The 7,500-nt window shown below is 36.2% G+C and overlaps 1 protein-coding gene across 3 annotated transcripts in view; it reads left to right on the forward strand.

Moving 5' to 3' along the window:
* The first annotated feature begins 6,857 nt into the window (after positions 1-6,857).
* Positions 6,858-7,500, forward strand: part of LOC144970657 (medium-chain acyl-CoA ligase ACSF2, mitochondrial-like) — a 26,751-nt gene continuing 26,108 nt past the window's right edge. The window contains exons 1-2 of one of the 3 annotated variants that reach the window (XM_078910503.1): positions 6,858-6,885; positions 7,319-7,436. The gene's annotated coding sequence lies outside the window, so the exon portion shown is untranslated. Of the gene's footprint in view, positions 6,886-7,318 lie in introns of those variants that run through there. The other 2 variants (XM_078910504.1, XM_078910505.1) reach the window with 2 other exon arrangements.

Below are 7,500 nucleotides of genomic sequence, written 5' to 3' on the forward strand. Positions count from 1 at the left end.
CTACTAAAACAACAACAACAACTACTACTACTACTACTACTACTACTACTACTACTACTACTACTACTACTACGACTACTATTACTACTACTACTACTACTACTACTACTACTACTACTACTACTACTACTACTACTATTACTACTATTACTACTAGTAATGGATGAAATAGAGATTGCATATTTCTGTGCTTTACTAGGTGGAAAAAAAAGACAAATTGAAAGAGAAAACAATATTGGGTGCATCCTTTAATGACCCAAAGATTGCTCAAGGGTCAATTCCGTAGACTCTATGGTGATCTCCGATCTTATCTTAAAATGACTTTCTTGGAATCACCTCATTTTACCCAGGTGCAAATGAGTACCAGTTCGCTGATGAAAGTAATCTTTGACGGACTAGCATCATTCAAGAGGATAATAGAAAGTCAGCATGGCTCGGTGGTACGGTCTTTGCTTCGTACCCGAAAGGCATCAGTTCGATGCGCTGTGTTGCCTTGAGTAAGTCACCTCGCCTAACTCAATTTGCGGCGCTGCACTGCGGCTAACGCCTGGGTTATACCTCGCCCTAGCTCAATTTGCGGCGCTGCATTGCGGCTGACGCCTGGGTTATTCCAGTCTTCCCTTGGAATAAACCCTCGAGAAAAATTTCCCCTATGGGATGAAAAAGGGAATTTTATTTTTTTTTAATTTTAAACTGTTATCTGTCTGCTCAACGTTACAGCAACATGGATAAGTTCCGGATTTATAAGCTTAGGAGGCAAGATGGCCCATGGTTAGCGCGTTTTTTTCTGGACTCAGAGGTTCTGTGTTCGATTCCGACCGAAGCCAATTTGTACTTTCTAGAGCAAGAAAATTTACTCCAATCACTCACTCCATTCAGGTGTAAAAGGGTACCTGTCAAGCTGGGATAGTAATCTGCGATAGACTAGCGTCCTGTTCAAAGGTTTTCAAACAAATACGTTAATTGTCCGCTTCACGCTATTGAAACCGGAATAACTCCTGCACCATTGGCTACAAGGCTCTAAAGGAGTTAATTTGTCTTACAATGAGTCCAAGTGGCTCAGAAGGACTTACTTAAAAATATTTTCATTGAAAATTCCCGAAATAAATAACGATAAAGAAAATTGATCCCACAAGGTACCGAATAGATGTGCGACCGGTTTTAGACACGTTACTGCTGTGTCACAAAGTGTGACACTTCTTAAATTATATTTATAAACATACGTTTTTTAATTGCCGAAAATGTTTATGTTGCTATGCCTTCTGTACGTGGTTTCATCACATAGAATTATTTTTTGAATTGTTCTTGCTTTTTTATATTCAGAATAGAAATAAATAAATAAATCATAACTGTGAAATTGAATGTAAGCTTCAGTTTAATATACGAAAACAGATAAAATGGACGTTTCGGGTTTCCCCTTCATCAACAACACATGATGAATTAAAAACTACAGACGAATGAGATAATGTGGTAGTGGCGTTGTTAAGATGCATAAACAAAAACATTGATGGGCAGGAAATTGTATGCTACTTTGTGAGGAAGCGCGAATTAAAACAGAGCAATAGAAATTTATAAAAGGTGCGTACTTAATTATGTTAAAAGAGGGGAGGCGGGTAGGAACTGTGTAATGCAGTATAGAAGACAGTGAACTAAAATAAAGTGTGGACTATTGTTGGAAAATAAATACAATGGAATTGGAAATAAATACAAAATGTAAGGGATGTAGGTATTAATACATTAGTGGCATTAGCAGCAGCAGAAGCAACAGTAGTAGTAGTAGTAGTAGTAGTAGTAGTAGTAGTAGTAGTAGTAGTACCTAGTAGTAGTAGTAGTAGTAGTAGTAGTAGTAGCAGTAGTAGTAGGGATGCAGAAAATAAAAACAGGCATTTCAATTTTGACACGGCGCCGCCAAGTCTGGGACTTTTTTGTCCTAGTGCGGAAGTCTTCTATATTTTTCTACTATCACAAACGATATGAACACGGGACTGGGACAGTCCTGTCCCGTTGATTTTGTAGCATTTCACAACGGCTTGGGACACAACGGGACTGTTTTGTCCCGTCCCAATAGGTGCGGAAGATTTCTCTAAATTCTATATGTTACAGATTTGGGACAGGACTGTCCCAGGACAGTCCTGTCCTAGTGCGGAAGAGGGTTAACACTCTCAAAATCTACGCTGTAAAAAGTTGTCAGTTTGGCGTTTTTAAGCAAATCGTTGCATTCGAAATAATGCATTCACTTAATTACTTCAGACCACACTATACTATATTGATAAAAATAAATGGAATAAATAAATGTAAACGCCTGACGAAAGACCAAGGAGCTTGCGAAATTTCTCCCCAGTTGAAGTTGAAGTCGCAGGACAACAAATATTTAAATCTGCCCCTAACTCATATGCCCAATGTAAGTGTTCTGGACGAAGTAAAAAAAAAAAAACTGGCAGGAAGGCAAGAGCCACTACTCGCAATGGTAAAGAGAAGGAAATTGTCTTGGTTTGGTCACCGCGTAAGACACGAAAGCTTATGCAAAACAATATTGCAGGGCACAGGAAGATGAATGAGAAACCACGAGATAAGGAATGGGGAAAGCAGTGGCGTGGGGCCATTGGATCGAATGGTGCCAGGCACGACACCAATCTTTTAAAAATCATTAACAGCATAATTTAACTAAAAATAAAACTGAGAAATTATAACTCCACTGTCTTTCGCCAACTCGCCAACAACATACTTACTGCCTTTTTAGTCTCCGCTCTATTCAAGATTCCGATTCACGCACTGGGCCGACTCGTGTGTTGGTGACATCACTGCGCGAATTAGTGACTTAATCAAACACCGTGGTGCAAAGCAATCCAAGCTCCATTTAATGCTCTATCCATTAGTATCGCTACAGCTGATTGAGTGAGAAACTGGGTCGAATTATACTATCTTCAAATAGCGAAAAACCCCTCAACTTGTGCCAGGATCTGAGAGCTCCACCGTTGGACTGGGGGGATGCGCCAATGTTGCACCGTTTACGTCATAATTAGGGTAACTTCGGCCATCCAAAATATTACATTAACTGTCAAAAACACTGATCATTGTCAAGTTTATTTGTAAGCAGCAAAGAAAAACAACATAAAACTTTAAAATATGACATATCAACCCCCCCCCCCCCCCCCCGCACCTCTTTTTCACGATTATTGAATACAGTAATTCTTTGCAACGAAGCATTGTGGACGAATTTACCAACATTTTTCTTGCTTGTAGTGCCGAGTTGATGGTTACGTGTGTATGAGTGTTTATTTGTGTGTGTGTGTGTGTGTGTGTATGTATGTGTGTGTGTTTGTGTGTCTGTATTTGTGTCAGTCAGAGAAAGAAAGCGAAGATTGTCAACATTTATACTTTGGTATGTTTTTTAATTTCTTAAGTACTTAAGTGGAGTGATTTTTTCTTTGTGATGCTTTAAGATCTGAATCTATCTTTTATTTGTACAATCATTAATCGTATTCCACTGATTTCCATTATTTGAGATATACTTTGAAGTTTTGTTTTGTTAAACAATGAATTGCAATGAATCTAGTTGACTCTTTACTCCACCAACCGTTTGGGAGATTGACACTAGATGACAAATTAGAAATAAAAAGACTAGTTCCTCACGAATTAACACAGGTGTGGAAATCTCGAAAACGCTCTTTTTCAGTGACATGGTATGACAGACATGAATGGCTCACAGTTAGTTTAGAAGAAAAAAAAACGTTTCTTTTTTTTTATTGTCTACTTTTTACAGATGAAAACACTGACAAATCATGGACATCTATAGGCTATAGTGACATAACCACTTCCATCGTATTTCTTGACCCCCTGAACGTTGTTTTAGCACCCTTAAAAGAGTGAAAAATTTCTTGCGAAATTCAATGAAACAGGAGCGGTTAAATTCGTTGATGATTCTATCAATTCACAAAGCTGAAATAGATGCCATTCCAGATTTTAATTAACAAATTATAAAAAGAATTGTAGATTTTCTTTACAAGTATTAAAAGTAAGTAATTTCAGTCGTAGGTTTTTTTTCTCTTTTGATTTACATTTATCACATATTGATTGCATTATCTACCAAATCCAATCCTTTAAATGGTGGACAAAGAATAATTACAAAGACCTTTTCACACGGGACTTGTATCTCAGTGTTGTGGCTTGTTGTTTTCATGAATTATTTGTTTTTGTGAGTTTTGCCCACTCGTAGAAACCATCGACCCTCCCCCCACCCTTCCAAAAAAGAGAATTTTTAACATGTGCTCTCTCCTCTAAATCGTGTTCACTGTTTTAGATTTTTTTGTTCTTCTTCTAATCATGGCACCACCATAATAAAATATGCCGTCAATACGCCACGCCGCTGGAAAGAAGTCAATAAAGAAAGAAAGAATGAGGGGGAGAAGGAATACGATGGAGAGATAGATACGAGAGAGAAAGTTAATAATAGAGAGAGAGAGAGAGAGAGAGAGAGAGAGAGAGAGAGAGAGAGAGAGAGAGAGAGAGAGAGAGAGAGAGAGAGAGAGAGAGAGAGAGAGAGTAATATGATTTCCTTCTTCTCATAACGATGCTTACGTTTCAATTTCAACAGTCGTGAAAAAAAAGGACGTGAAGGACTGAACCGGTGACCGAACCCCCCACCCTCTTTCCTCAACCCTGCTCCTTATAATAAAGTCGGTGATGGATAAAGCCTATAAAAACACAAATCCTTCACTGGGAAATTTTGTTATAATTTGTACTTGAAGCAGGTACATACCAACACTTTCGGAACAAAAGGTCGCGAAGGTGTCAGTATCAGCGTGCTTCAGGCCTACCTCATTTGCATAAGCACCAAAGGACGGCAGAACACTTTGGAATATGAGCTGAAGGACGATGAGGCTACACCTCCACTCCGACTTTTTTTTTTACTATAACACCATTAAGTAGTTTGAGATAAGAACTATTTTACTAGTTCCTTCAAAAAGTAGGGTATAAAGCATTGTTATCAGCTAACAATGCAGCGCAAAGTACGTAGTTTTAAAAATATTATTTATACCCACAACCTTTCATAACTTGCTAACTTCACAAGATAATATTTTGTTAAATTATAAATATTGTATTTTTTGTTTGGTACAAACTGTGTTTTTAAAATGACAAAATTTAAAAGAAATGTTAATTTTAATTAAAAACAATATTTTTTAAGCAGCAATAACTATAAAAATGTCGGATATATCAAACATTAAAAAAAAAAAAACTTTCAAAGGGAAATAACTAAGTACAACTATTTACAAGTTTGTTATTGTGCTTGTAACGGAAAATACGTTTTGTACGTTGGTTTGAGAGTATTCCCGTGACTAACAGACAGGTGACCATTGACAGATTTGTAAATCTATTCGCCTTGAACAATAATTGTGTTATATATGAATACATAATTAATAGGTACACAAGAGGAGTGCAATCGACAAAACGAATAATTCAGGAATGGCGTCGGTCTTAATAACAAGAACAACAACAATGATAATAATAATAATAATAATAATAATAATAATAATAATAATAATAATAATAATAATAATAATAATAATAATAATAATAATAATAATAATAATAACAATCATAATAATAATAATAATAATAATAATTATTATTATTATTATTATTATTATTATTATTATTATTATTATTATTATTATTATTATTATTATTATTATTATAAATACAACAACAACAATTACCACCACCACCACCACTACTACTACTACTACTACTACTACTACTACTACTACTACTACTACTACTACTGCTACTATTACTACTACTACTACTACTACTACTACTACTACTGCTGCTGCTGCTGCTGCTGCTACTACTACTACTACTACTACTACTACTACTACTACTACTACTTCTACTACTACTACTACTACTACTACTACTACTACTACTACTACTACTACTACTACTACTACTACTACTTCTACACTTCTACTAAAAGTATTGAACAAAATATAAATATAATAGCTTCAAACAAGAATGAAATACTTCAAATGGAACATTTCGGCTCAAAACCTTCCTATTCTTCAGTCAACAACAACAACAACAATAACAACAGATAGCCAACTTAGTCCAGAAAGACGAGAGAAGAGGCCAGAGATCTAATCATATCGCGTCTGGATAAACAATGGTACTAAAGAATATCATAATAAATTGGCTATTTTTAAAATAAAAAGTTACAATCAAAGGTACATCATTGAGTGTATACACAGTGCAGGTCGCAGGTACCTACCACTACTACCACCTCGAACGTGGTATAGGTATGACAAATAGTTTAGCCTAGTTTGCGATGAAAACGTTTCCTTCAAGAGAAAAAAAAATCTGTCTTCCTCGACGGGAAAGACTGATTTGTTGGGTGTTTTTTTTTTTTTTTCTTGTACGTTTCTTTCTCGTTTTGTATGGCACCGTTTCATTCAGTTTTGTTCAGGCCTACTATAAACAAAAGCAGAGAAATTGGTTGGCGGTTGGCCTGGTGGAATTAACTAAATTTACTGTATCAAGGTAACATTCTACATAATGATAATGCGATTAGGACTACTCACAAGTTGACAAGATTTATCAAGGATTGCGGTTCTCTTAGAAGGTATAGATCTCGTGCATCATATTCGTTGTTGTAAGTTGTAATATTTTTTTTCTAAGGCACCGGGGCAAGAGCGATATAATTTTTTATTTTTTATTTTTGTCGGCCGGCGTCGGTAATTCGATTCTCGACGATCGATCCAGAATCCAGGTAGGTATTATCAAGGAACTTAACCGAAATTCAGGTGCGTTCCTTGAATTATTATAGTGATCTCCCCTCATTGGGATGAAGTTGGACTGTTGAATGGAATGGAATAATAGGCGATCAGGGTTGCCAGTTTGGCATTTTAAATGCCAGATTCCAAAAATCTGGCATTTTTGAAAACCGTTTGGCATTAGAAAAATCATTTGGCATTTGGCATTTTCATTTGGCATTTTCTTTTCTTGTATATTATACTTCAAATGACACCTTTTCTCGACCGTGGTGTAGTGGTTTAGCACTCCACTTAGTAGTCAGTAGGTAAAAAATTACCCCAACGGGAAATTTAGTATAATTTAAAAAAAAAAAGAAAAAAAAAGAAAAGAAAACACGCAAGCCACCAGGATATGATAGTAAATTGTCTATCAAAAGTGAGTAGTTTTCTTAGAGGGGGTGGGAGTCAACAGACTTTGGCATTTTTTTGAGTGTTTTGGCATTTTTTGAGTCTTCTCCTGGCATTTTGTTGAAAAATAATCTGGCAACCCTGTAGGCGATGGCAAATAGTCAAATTGGTAACAAGTAACGAGTGACAAGTTGTACCTACAGTACAGAAGTTACCAATTGAGTTTGAGCATCCTATAAAAATCTTCCTTCAGTTTCTTGATTGACTGCACAAACAAGGGTAAAGTGCACAGAAAAGTAATACTGAGAACGGTGATAGGAAAGTGAAAGACATTCTCATTCTC

This window comes from Berghia stephanieae, chromosome 4 (genome assembly GCF_034508935.2).
Source record: "Berghia stephanieae isolate SIO BIC M18660-M18661 chromosome 4, UCSD_Bste_1.3, whole genome shotgun sequence".
NCBI classification, from domain to species: domain Eukaryota; kingdom Metazoa; phylum Mollusca; class Gastropoda; order Nudibranchia; family Aeolidiidae; genus Berghia; species Berghia stephanieae.